We start from the raw sequence: 13,082 nt of genomic DNA, 5'->3' as shown, positions 1-13,082 counted from the left end.
GAACAATGACTTTGAATGAACTATTTAATAAAGTTAGAATCCCATGTTTGTCTCATATAGTTAAATCAACCTTTTAATCTCTTAGTTATTTGCATGTTAGTTAATATTTTAGTTAATCAACAACCTAAAGTGTTATTGTCTTAGCATTGAACGATAGCCATACCATTGTTGCGTAAGTGCATAAATTGAAGTTTACCTAAACCTGTCTCTGTGGGAACGAATCTGATTGATATCTTATACTACTTGCGAACGCGTATACTTGTATGTAATTTTAGCGTGTGTTTTCGTCCTAATTAGTTTTTGGCGCCGGTGCCGGGGACTCGGTGTTAATTTTTAGTTTATGTGCTTGACATCAGTGGTCGTTAAAGTTCACTGACTCGGATATTTTACTTGTTTGCTTATTTGTGTTTCAGGTACTCTAGAGAGCATTTATGCTAACGCGTTCTCGATCTCGCAAGAGAACACTGATAATGCGGAGGAAGAAGTCGAAGTAGTTGAAGAGGTTTTTGAAGAAGTTGAGAAAGTTGAAGAATAAGTGATCATTGTAATGGGAGAACCAATAGCGAATTCGAAAGCTTTGATGGATTATTCTCAGCCGAAGGTCAATGATATTCAGTCTAGTATTATCAGACCAGCCGTCACGGCTAATACTTTTGAAATCAAATCTAGCATGATGTAGATGGTGCATAACTCAGTCCAGTTTGGGGGATCTCCAATGGAAGATCCCAATATGCACATCAGAGATTTCATCGAGATCTGTGACACTTTCAAATTGAACAATATTTCTGAATATGCTATAAAGCTAAGGATTTTCCCATTCTCTCTATGGGATAAAGCTAAGTGTTGGTTGCATTCTCTACCACCAGGCTCTATTACTACTTGGGAAGATCTTGCTCAGAAGTTTCTTACTAAATTCTTCCCTATGGCAAAGACAGCTGCAATCAGGAACGCTCTTACTCAATTTATGCAGCAATCGGGAGAATCTTTCTGTGAAGCATGAGAGCACTATAAGGAGATGCTTAGGAAGTGTCCTCATCATGGGATGCCTGACTGGATGATTATCAACTGCTTTTATAATGGTTTGGGAGCACAGTCTAGACCCATGCTCGATACAACATCAGGTGGAGCCTTATGGGCTAAGTGCTATGATGAAGCTTATGAGTTGATTGAACTGATGGATGCCAATGAATACCAGAACCCAACTCAGAGACTACCTCAAGGCTAGGTAGCAGGAATTCTGGAGGTGGATACAGCTACTGCTATAACTGCTCAACTTAAGGCTTTAACGATGAAGGTGAATTCTTTGGCTAATTATGGAGTTAATAAGATCACAAGTGTTTGTGAGCTTTGTGCGGGTGCGCATGAGACGGAGCAGTGTGTTATATCTAGTGAATCAGCTGAGTTCATGAGCAACTTTCAGAGGTCGCAGCAACCAGTTCCAGCCACTTATCATCCCAACAACAACAATCTTCCTAACTTCAGCTGGAGCAATAATTTGAATGCGGTGCAACATCCTTATCAGTAATATGCAGCAAAAAAATTCAACCCTCCTGATTTTCAACAACCGTAATATGTACCAAGACAACAACTCCAACTTTAACAACTACCGCATGGAAGTACAAGTCAATCTAATGAAAAATCTAAATTGGAAGAGTTGAGGCTCATGTGCATGAGCCAAGCGGTTTCTATCAAGACTCCGGAGAATCAAATCGGGCAGATTGCCAATGCTTTGTTGAATCGACAACCTGGTACACTCCCTAGTGACACGGAAGTTCCAGGAAAGAGGGAAGCAAAAGAGCACGTTAAGGCAATTACATTGAGGACTGGGAAGGTTGCAAGCCCTTAAAAATCTCAAGTTTCAGAAGATGAAGGCTTGGATGAAGAAAATATGCATAAGGAAGCAGAAGTGGAATCAAGGAAGAAAACTGTGGAACACACTCCTCCTGAGGGTAATACAGGGGAGAAACAGGTCTATCCTCCACCTCCTTTCCCTAAGAGGCTGCAAAAGCACAAGTTGGATAAGCAATTTGCTAAGTTTCTGGAGGTGTTCAAGAAACTTCTTATCAACATACCTTTCGCTGAAGCTCTTGAACAGATGCCTAGCTATGCGAAGTTTATGAAAGGTATTCTCTCTCGGAAAGTGAAGCTCGATGACTTAGAGACTATTGCTCTTACGGAGGAACGCAGTGTTGTGCTGCAATAGAAGTTACCTCTGAAGCTTAAAGATCTTGGAAGCTTCACTATTCCTTGCACCATCCGAAACTTGTCATTCGACAAGTGTTTATGTGATTTGGGAGCTAGCATCAATCTGATGCCTTTGTTTATCTTCAAGAAGTTGGGTTTACCTGATCCAAATCCTACATATATGTCATTGCAGTTGGTCGATCATTCTATTACATATCCATGAGGCATTGTGGAGGATGTCTTGGTCAAGGTGGACAAACTGATCCTTCCCCGCTGACTTTGTAATTCTTGATTTCGAGGAGGATAAAAAGATTCCCATAATCTTGGGATACCATTCTTGGCTACTGGCCGAACCTTGATTGATGTGCAGAAGGGTGAGCTCACTATGCGAGTATTGGATCATGATGTGACCTTTAATGTTTTCAATGCCATGAAATTCTATACTGATAAAGAGGAGTGCTTAAAGGTGGAATTGGTCGATTATGTGGTTACTTCAGAACTTGATCAAATGCTAAGGTCCGATGCCCTAGAGAAAGCCTTGATGGGGAATTCAGATAGTGAATATGATAAAGGTGATGAGCAGTTGCAGTATTTGAATGCTTCTCATTGGAAGCGAATACTGGATATGCCTTTTAAATCTCTTAGATTGTCAGAACTCAAAAATGTTGAGGGGCGTCTCAAGCCATCTATTGAGGAAGCTCCTACACTCGAGCTTAAATCTTTGCCTGAACACTTGAGGTATGCATTTTTAGGTGATGCATCTACTTTGCCTGTTATTACTGTATTTGACCTTTTAGGTAGTGATGAAGAAAAGCTCTTAAGAATTCTGAGAGAGTTCAAGTCGGCAATTGGATGGACTATAGCAAATATTAAGGGAGTCAGCCCTTCTTATTGCATGCATAAAATTCTACTAGAGGAAGGAAGCAAACCGACTGTTGAGCAACAGAGAAGGTTAAATCCGATCATGAAGGAGGTTTGGAAGAAGGAAATTCTTAAATGGCTACACACAGGGATAATTTATCCTATTTCTGACAGTTCTTGGGTGAGCCCGGTTTAGTGTGTGCCGAAGAAAAGAGGCATCACCGTGGTTGATAATGAAAAGAATGAGCTCATTCCTACTCGAACAGTCACGGGGTGGAGAGTTTGCATGGATTACAGGAAGCTGAACAAGGCCACGAGGAAAGATCACTTCCCTCTTCCTTTTATTGATCAGATACTTGACAAGTTGGCTGGGCATGAGTACTACTGTCTTCTGGATGGCTATTCGGGCTATAATCAGATTTCCATCGCTCTAAAAGATCAGGAAAAGACTACCTTCACTTGTCTATTTGGTACGTTTGCCTTCCGAAGAGTTTATTTTGGGTTATGTGGTGCACCTGCCACATTTCTGAGATGTATGATGGCCATCTTCTCGGACATGATTGGTCAGAATATGGAGGTGTTCATGAACAATTTTTCTCTATTTGGGGATTCTTTCGACGAATGCTTGTAAAATCTTGGCGCAGTTCTTCAAATGTGTGTTGAGACCAATTTGGTTCTCAACTGGGAGAAATGTCACTTTATGGTACAACAAGGCATCATTCTTGGGCATAAAGTCTCTATTAAAGGTCTTGAGGTGGACAAAGCCAAGGTGGGGGTCATTGAAAATCTTCCTCCACCAATTTCTGTTAAGGGAATCCGCAGTTTTGTTGGTCATACGGGTTTCTATCGGTGGTTCATCAAGGACTTCTCTAAAATCTCTAAACCATTGTGCAATCTATTAGAGAAAGATGTCCCTTTCAAGTTTGATGATGAGGGTCTAGCTGCTTTTGAGAGCTTAAAGAAGAGTTTGATCACGGAACCTGTCATAATTGCACCTGATTGGAATGAGCCTTTTGAAATGATGTGCCATGCGAGTGGCTCTGCAGTTGGAGCAAATCTTGGGCAAAGAAAGAACAATATAATTTATGTGGTTTACTATGCTTGTAAGACCCTCAATGGTTCTCAAATGAACTACACTACTACTGAGAAGGAACTTTTAGCCATTGTCTACGGTTTTGAGAAGTTTCGATCTTATTTGCTTGGGACGAAGGTGACAATTTTCACTGATCATGCTGCGATTCGCTATCTCGTCTCGAAGAAGGACTCGAAGCCTAGATTGATTCGATGGGTTCTTTTACTTCAGGAGTTTGAGTTGGAGATAAAAGATAGAAAAGGTAACGAGAATCAAGTTGTTGATCATCTCTCTCGTTTAGAAGATCCAAGTATAGCTTCACATGACAAGATATTGATAAATGAGTCTTTTCCCGATGAGCAGTTGTTTAGGATGCAAGAGGAAGAATCGTGGTTCGCAGAATTGTGAACTACCTTGTGAGCAACATTATGCCCCCAGACATAACTTATGCTCAAAGGAAGAGCTTTCTTCATGAAGTAAATTGGTACATGTGGGATGAGTCATTTCTGTTTCGGTAAGGAGCTGACCAAATCATCAGGAGATGTATCCCGTACAGCGAGACGGAGGGGATCTTGTGAGACTGCCATTCTACTATTTATAGAGGCCACTATAGCGGAGAAAAGACAGCAGCTCGTATCCTTCAAGCAGGATTCTTCTGGCCTACATTATTTAAGGATGCACATCAGTTCGTTTTGAAGTGTGATCGCAGTCAGTATATTGGTAATATGTGTTATTCCCAATCAATGCAACAAGAATTACAGAAGGGGGGGGGGTTGAATGTAATTCTGGCTTCTTTTTCTGATTTTAAGAATGTTCTTACTTAATATATAACTGTGTTTGATTTTGCAAGAAGTTCAGAATGAAAGTAAAATAGAAATCAAAACACAAAGTAATAAAACACAAGGCTTTAAAACTTTCTGAGGGAGTTGAACTTATCTGCCAGAGATATATATATAAAGATGAGAACTCTGTGATGCTTGAATAGCACACAACTGCTTACAAGTGAACTTACAGAATTACAAAGAGACACTTAACATATACAACTTTTTCTATCTCTCTGAAAATAATGCTTGTTTAGTTATTTTGTTCTACTTACTACACTTGGTTTATATACTACCAAGTTACATGATAAAAAGACAAACAAGTAAAACAAAAAATAGTTTCTAGTCTAATTTCATGCTATTTCATTACTCTATCCAGCATCGTTGAATATCTTCATAATTATATGGAAATGATAATGCTTCTTTGTTCTCTAAATCCTGCAATTAGGTTGCCACATTCCATTTGCAAACACCCGATGCATGTGACTGTGTTGTCACTGTCAACTGCTATTTTGAATATGATCATCCGTCGGGACTATGTTCGTCCTCCATCGGGAGCCTTGTTGATTATCTATCGGGAGCCTTTGTAGATCATCCGTCGGGAGCCTTTCTGTCACTTGACTCTATTTCACTTATACAGAATTACAAGACATCTTATATTTACAATTAGCCAACTTATTCTGCATATCAATCTAGTAGTCAACATGACTTAAAGAATCCTATAGCATCTACTAATACATTGTTGTTTGCAGGCATGTGCTATAAGACTTATTATTACATAAGCTACACTCTCGATGGATGTTCAGTTGTCATCTGTGAGGACTATAAAGTTCATCCATCGGGACTATTGTAGAACATCTGTCAAGAGCTACAAAAACACTAAGTTAAATGTACTAAGGTGTTTTGTTCAACTTATCATCAAGTTCACAACATATTCCTAACAATATGTCAAAGAAGGATGATATGCCTCTTAATGTGCTTCTCGAGGTTGAGGTCTTCGATGTTTGGGGAATTGACTTCATGGGGCCATTTATCTCATCTTGGAACAATCAGTATATCTTGTTGGCGGTCGATTATGTATCAAAATGGATCGAAGTCAAGGCTTTTCCAATGAATGATGCGAAGGTAGTGCTCAATTTTCTTCACAGGAAGATATTCACAATATTTGGGACACCAAGAGTCATAATCAGTGACGAGGGATCGCATTTCTGCAATCGCAAGTTCACTGCTATAATGCAGAGATATAATATGAATCATCGCATTGCTACAACCTACCATCCTCAGACTAATCGTCAAGCTGGGGTGTCTAACAGAGAGATCAAGCGTATTTTAGAGAAAGTTGTATGTCCATCGAGAAAAGATTGGTCTTTGAAGCTAGATGAAGCTGTTTGGGCTTATCGAACAGCATTCAAGACTCCGCTAGGCATGTCACCGTTTCAATTGGTTTATGGTAAAGGATGTCATTTTACCATGGAGTTAGAGCACAACGCATATTGGGCTTTGAAGAAATTGAACCTTGATATGGATGCAACTGGTAAGAAAAGGATGCTTCAATTGAATGAACTCGAAGAGTTCTGATTTCAAGTGTATGAGAACAACAAAATGTATAAGGAGAAAGTCAAGAGGTGGCACGATAGCGGTCTAGTGCTCAAATCATTTGTGTCAGGGTAACAAGTTCTTTTGTTCAACTCTCATCTTCGTCTTTTTCCTGGAAAATTGAATTCGAGATGGTCAGGGCCGTTTGTTGTCAAAACTGTGTTTCCACATGGAGCGGTGAAGTTTTTTTAGAATGATCCAGACCAAGCATTCAAGGTGAATGGACAGTGTTTGAAGCATTACTATGGAGATATGGCAAATCCTAAGGTGGTTAGTTGTAACGCCCTCCAGACCCGGGGTATAAGTCTGGGGCTACTAGCTAATCACCAAACCTGTACAACCTGTTTAACAATTAAGCAGATATATATCTAAACCCCTTTCACACTAACCAGGATCTTTTTAGGTTGAAGTATGAAAACAAGAACCACTAACTACCTTTATTATAAACCAAATTTAAAATCTTACAACTCTCTTTATTACAAACCATTGTCTAATTAGTTTTAAACTAAGTTCACCTTTATTCAAACACACACATTAACTATATACACTCCCCCTGCTCAGGAAACTCAAAGCTTTTTTCCTGAATAAGGATCAATACCTTGGGTATAAGAGGATCCCGCGGCTTAACTCGCTTCTTTACCACTCAAGTCCTGATAGGTTTCATTTTCCTTCTTAACTGAAAAAAAATTGAATAATAACAAGAAAGGGGTGATCCAAAATGTTAGGTCACACTTTCACTGTAGAGGGGGTGAATACAGTGTTTATTACAATCAAATCAAACTTCAAGAACTTATGTAACAGAAAACAAACTTTATTTAAACAATAAACTCTGTTACAATCTGGAACTGTTATCTCTCAGTGATGAACAAAATATCACGAGAGCTGCTAGGGTTATAATAAATAATATTCTCGATAATGATAACACTTATAGTATAAACCCTATGTCTGTGTTTATATACTACACAGTTACAAGATATTCGCTAATTGATATGGAATATAATTCTGCTTCCTAAAATATATCAATCAGATATCTTCTATTCCAAGTATTCCATTCTTCACGGAATTCCTTCTTCATGCATATCTCTTCTTATGTTTATCTTGATCTTCTTAACTTTAAACAGCTACTGTCCTTATCTGATCGTCCTTCAGCACTTAAGTTCTGATATCTATCTCCTGATAACATAAGTACTGATATCCCTTAAGTTCTGACTTCCAGTATAAGTACTGATCAGTTAAGTACTGATTTGTTCTGTTCAAATAAGATCTGAAATCTAAACATAAAACATATTAGCCATGACATTATCAAATATATCTAACAATCTCCCCCAACTTGTAAATTAACAAAATATACAAGTTTAACAGATATTTGATGATGTCAAAAACATTAAGTACAAATGCATGAGAAATAGACAAGATAACTACAACTTACAGTCCTTAAAGTTTTTACCAATTCAACTTCTGATAACAACTTCAATCTGTATAAATATCAGAATTTAAGCAGTTGTAGATCTTCGACTTGGCTTCATCATTTTCTGATCTCTCTGATGTCAGGAGTTGTTCTGAGATAATTCTTTAACAAACATTTCTCAGCATATCTGAGTTCATCAATCATTCTCCGTTTGACATCTTTAAGTTCTGCAGTATCTTCACCAGTTTGAAATATTGCAGCTCTGAGATCATTAATCTTTGCTTTTCTCAACTCCCGATCTAGTCTTATGACATAAGCTTTGTTAGACTCTAGATTGAATTCAAGCCCCTTAATACCAAGATATGTTCTGATCTGTGCAGTATTAGGCTTCATATCAACAATATCACCATTGTGATTTCTGTACTTTGGAACATATCTGCTGTCAGACTTAACAAAATAAAGTCTTTTCTGTCTCTGAATCTGTTCCTTTAAGTAGTTTGCAGCAGTCTCTGTTATTCTGTCATCCACTCGAAGTAAGAATAATACATGCTCCAATTCTTCAAAATACTTCAATGGAATGGCATTTTGTCTTATATGATAAACCCTACCATCTGTCATGAAATACAACATGATGTATTCTTTCAAGAAGGTATGGTAAACCATCTGTACAGATTCTAGTTGATTCAATCTCTCAGGAGTTGCTCCAATACCTGGTTCACTCAAGGAAGTTGGATCATCGGTAGTGTTGTGTACTCTTCTCTCATTAGCACTTCCCAATCCAGTTTTATCTCTAGCTTCCTTTCCAGTAACTACTCTTGCTTCAAAACCACTTGAAGTAGTCTTCAAAGATTGAGTCTGTTTTGCTTTAATGAATCCTGGTAGGAGTGTTTTAGATTTATTTTCTGATATCAAGTTAACTTGAGCACTGTCAGAGGTTACTTGCTTCTTCTGAATATCAGAACTTACAATTTCTTGACTCTGAACAACTTGAGCCATGTCAGAGGTTGTTTTAAGAACTTTTCTTGAAGTCAGAGCAAGATTATCTTTTCCATCAGTAATTTCTTCTTCCTCAGGAGGTACATAAGGCTTGATAGGTTCACCAACCTTTTCTTTACCCTTGGATCTTGGATCTATCTGTGGTTGTGATCTAGCCAAAGTTTCTTCAGTATGTATCCTTTCTTTGATCACAATGCCTTTAGGTTTTGGAAGTAACTTTTTACCAGAAGCTTCAGATTTAGATGTGACTTTCTCTGATTTAAGTCTGGCTTCTTCTTCCTTTAAACTTTCCAAGTCCATCCCTGGATTTTCTTGAAGAAATAACTGTCTTGACATTTCCTCATCAAGATCTAGAAGTTCATCAGAACTTATCCTTTTACCAGCAGCAGAACTTATTCTTTTCCCAGTATCAGAACTTGTTCTGTGACTAGCTTGTCTTGATGTAAACCTTCTACCTTGACTATGACCACCACCCATTCCAGAGTTTCCTTGGTCATCTTTTCCATCATCCTTTCCTTGCAGTGACTTGTTGGTTTTGCATTTGGACTTAATTACCTTCTCCCCCTTTTTGGCATCAGCAGGTAATAAAAGAGAGATAAGTAGCTCCACTGAGGTCTGGATTTCAGTAAGTTGCGATTGCTGAGAAGCTTGATTTGTCAGAATTTGATCAATCTGAGCTTGTTGCTTCTCTTGAGTTTTCTCAATATAAGCAACCCTGTCAATGGTAGGTTGGAAGACTTTTTCTTATCAAGTTTCCAAACTTGTTCCTGTTTAATAAAGTTCTCCTGAATCTTGTGTAGCTCTGCATGAGTGTTGGAATGAAGACCTTGTAGATGTTTAGTACTCAATGCAGTGACTCTAAGCTGGATTTTAAAATCATCAGAATGTAACATTTCATCAGCTTTAGTCAAGTGCTCAGCAAGATGTAAAGCATTTGGAACATATGAAACTGAGTTCCATTCCTTAGTCCACTCCTGACCTGCAGGAGTTTCACTCCAAGGTACTGGTGCATCCCTGATAACAAACTCCTTTAGCAGTTCAGACTTAGGAAGAGTCAGTGGAGGAGTATGTCCTGAAGGACCTGCTTCATCAGCATCTACAGTTGTAGCAGCTTCACCAGTATCTCCAACATTTGCAGCATCAGAACTTAAAGTATCTTCTGTATGTGTGATGAGAAGACTAATGTGAAGTGGTTGCATATATAGGCATGAGAATGCCAAGAGACACAAAGATATTGAATGCAGACAGGTAGAATTAATTCTACCTCGTCTCCCTAGACTTTGAAAAAGAATAACAGTCATTGTAAAAGGAATGTGCACATGTAACAAGAGTGAACTGTTCAAGGACGAGTGCCATTATGTTTTAACCATAGACTATTAATCTTCCACTTCAACATTTCGAAATTAATCTGAGACTGTTACCAAATTTTATTCACAGATAAGTCAAGTAAAGGGTTAGACTGAAAAATCAGAACTTAGACCTATACCAGAACTTAACAGTCATCAGAACATAATGTCTTAACTCGAACAAGGAATATCTATCTTAGTAAATACTCATACAAGTTCTTAGTTATGAACGTCAGAACTTAATCATCAGAACGTGTAACTAGAACTTGTCCTCAGAATTTGTGCAAAAGTGTCATAATGACTGTTGATCTAAAATAACATAGACCACCACAGAAATTTCATCATTCATATGGAGTGATGTGTGTGTGCATTAAGCTAAATAACAGACAAAGAGTAAAGTCTGATCTACTTCAGTACATCTTAGAAATAAGTCATAATTAAAATTTTGCTAAAGATCTGTCATTATCCTGAAACCTACTGATAAATGAGTTCATGCATGAGTTCACCTCTACTGTTTTTGTGCTAATTTTATGCATCTTTTGAAATTCTATTTTACAGAGGCTTCTCAGTGTAAGTGAGTCACGACTGTTTATCAGAATTTATGCTATTATCAGAGTATTTCTCCAGTAATCATAGAGTGTGAAAAGTCACCAAGAAAATATTTTGCTTTTCTAATGCATATTTACTTAATACCAGCAATGCACTTGGGTCGTCCCTTTCACATTTTTACTCTAGATCTCAAAGGAGTACCTGATATTATTCTTTGATTATTGTTCTTCTTCTTTTGATAAGTGAGGTTTATCAGCACTTAGTACATTCAGCAGTTTTACTAGAATCAGAACTTAAACAGATGAGTAGCATTATTCTAATTTGTGACTTAGTAATAAGATATACAAAGTAAACTTAACTAAGCTCAGTTATCAGAATTTGCTTGTGTCATAAGATTTCCACAGAAATAATTTCTTCTTTCATGGGATCATTTGTTTATTGAAGACTAGTAGGTCAGTATCTAGCACAGTTATCCTCATAGGATTGAATAGTTACTGAAACAGACATATCACTTATCAGAGTTTAGAAATATATATCAGACAACAGTCAGTACTTAAAGACATTTATCAATTAATGCACAGAATATACAAAGAGATTAATTCTGTAAATACTGATCATAAAGTCTGATAACATAGAACAAGTTTAAGCAGATTTAGAGAAAGAACCTGAAATCATTCCAAGTTCATTTACCAATTTTGAAAAGGTAGCTTCACACAGTGGTTTTGTGAAGATATCTGCTACTTGTTGATCTGTGGGAACAAAATGCAATTCCACTGTACCTTCATCCACATGTTCCCTGATGAAATGGTACCTGATGCTGATGTGCTTTGTCATAGAGTGTTGAACTGGATTACCTGTCATAGCAATAGCACTTTGATTATCACAGTAAATAGGGATTTTGAAATACGTTAACCCATAATCTAGTAACTGATTCTTCATCCAGAGAATCTGTGCACAGCAGCTTCCTGCAGCAATATACTCTGCTTCTGCAGTTGATGTGGAAATTGACTTTTGTTTCTTGCTATACCAAGAAACCAACCTGCCTCCAAGAAATTGGCAGCTACCACTTGTGCTTTTCCTGTCAATTTTGCAACCTGCAAAATCTGCATCTGAGTAACCTATTAATTTAAAATCTGATTCTCTAGGATACCATAATCCTAGATCAGCTGTTCCTTTAAGATACTTAAAGATTCTTTTTACAGCTGTTAAGTGAGGTTCTCTTGGATCTGCTTGAAATCTTGCACAAAGACAGGTAGCAAACATGATATCTGGTCTACTAGCAGTTAGATAGAGAAGTGAGCCAATCATACCTCTGTAATCAGTAATATCTACTGAATTACCAGTATCCTTATCCAGTTTTGTTGCAGTGGCCATGGGAGTGGATGCACTTGAACAGTCTTGCATTCCAAATTTTTTCAGCAAGTTTCTGGTGTACTTAGATTGACAAATAAAAGTTCCTTCTTCACTCTGCTTGACTTGAAGGCCCAGAAAATAACTAAGTTCTCCCATCATACTCATCTGATATCTTGACTGCATTAGGTTGGCAAACTTTTTGCAAAGTTTGTCATTTGGAGACCCAAAAATAATATCATCAACATAAATCTGGATCAAAAGTAAGTCCTTGCCATGGTTGAGATAGAACAATGTTTTGTCAATAGTTCCTCTGTTGAATCCACTTTCCAGAAGAAACTGAGCTAAAGTCTCATACCATGCTCTAGGAGCTTGCTTAAGTCCATAAAGTGCTATATCAAGCCTGTAGACATAATCTGGATGTTTGGAATCTACAAAGCCTGGAGGTTGTTCAACATATACTTCCTCTTCCAATTCTCCATTGAGAAAAGCACTTTTCACATCAATTTGAAAGACAGTAAACTTTTTGTGAGCAGCATAAGCCATGAATATCCTTATGGCTTCTAACCTAGCAACTGGAGCAAATGTTTCATCATAGTCAATTCCCTCCTGTTGAGAATATCCTTTTGCAACCAGCCTTGCCTTGTTCCTTACAATTATGCCATCACTGTCAGTTTTGTTTCTGAATAGCCACTTTGTACCAACAACTGATCTATTCTTGGGTCTTGGCACTAAGGTCCAGACTTTGTTTCTTTCAAATTCATTCAACTCTTCCTGCATTGCTTGCACCCAATCAGCATCTTGAAGAGCTTCTTCCACTTTCTTTGGCTCAGACTGAGAGAGAAAAGAATTGTAAAGACATTCATTCGAAGTACCTGTTCTAGTTCTGACACCTGCCT

General features: G+C 37.8%; 1 non-coding gene across 1 annotated transcript; it reads right to left on the bottom strand.

Annotated features, from left to right (window-relative positions):
* Positions 1-937: 937 nt before the first annotated feature.
* LOC141682969 (small nucleolar RNA R71) lies at positions 938-1,044 on the bottom strand. The gene has a single exon (XR_012560025.1). It is a non-coding gene; the product is annotated as a small nucleolar RNA R71 (small nucleolar RNA).
* Between the last annotated feature and the right edge of the window lie 12,038 nt (positions 1,045-13,082).

Source organism: Apium graveolens, chromosome 1 (genome assembly GCF_009905375.1).
Source record: "Apium graveolens cultivar Ventura chromosome 1, ASM990537v1, whole genome shotgun sequence".
Lineage (NCBI taxonomy): Eukaryota > Viridiplantae > Streptophyta > Magnoliopsida > Apiales > Apiaceae > Apium > Apium graveolens.
Note: the sequence above shows the minus strand (reverse complement) of the source record. Positions and strands in the feature narration are given on the sequence as shown.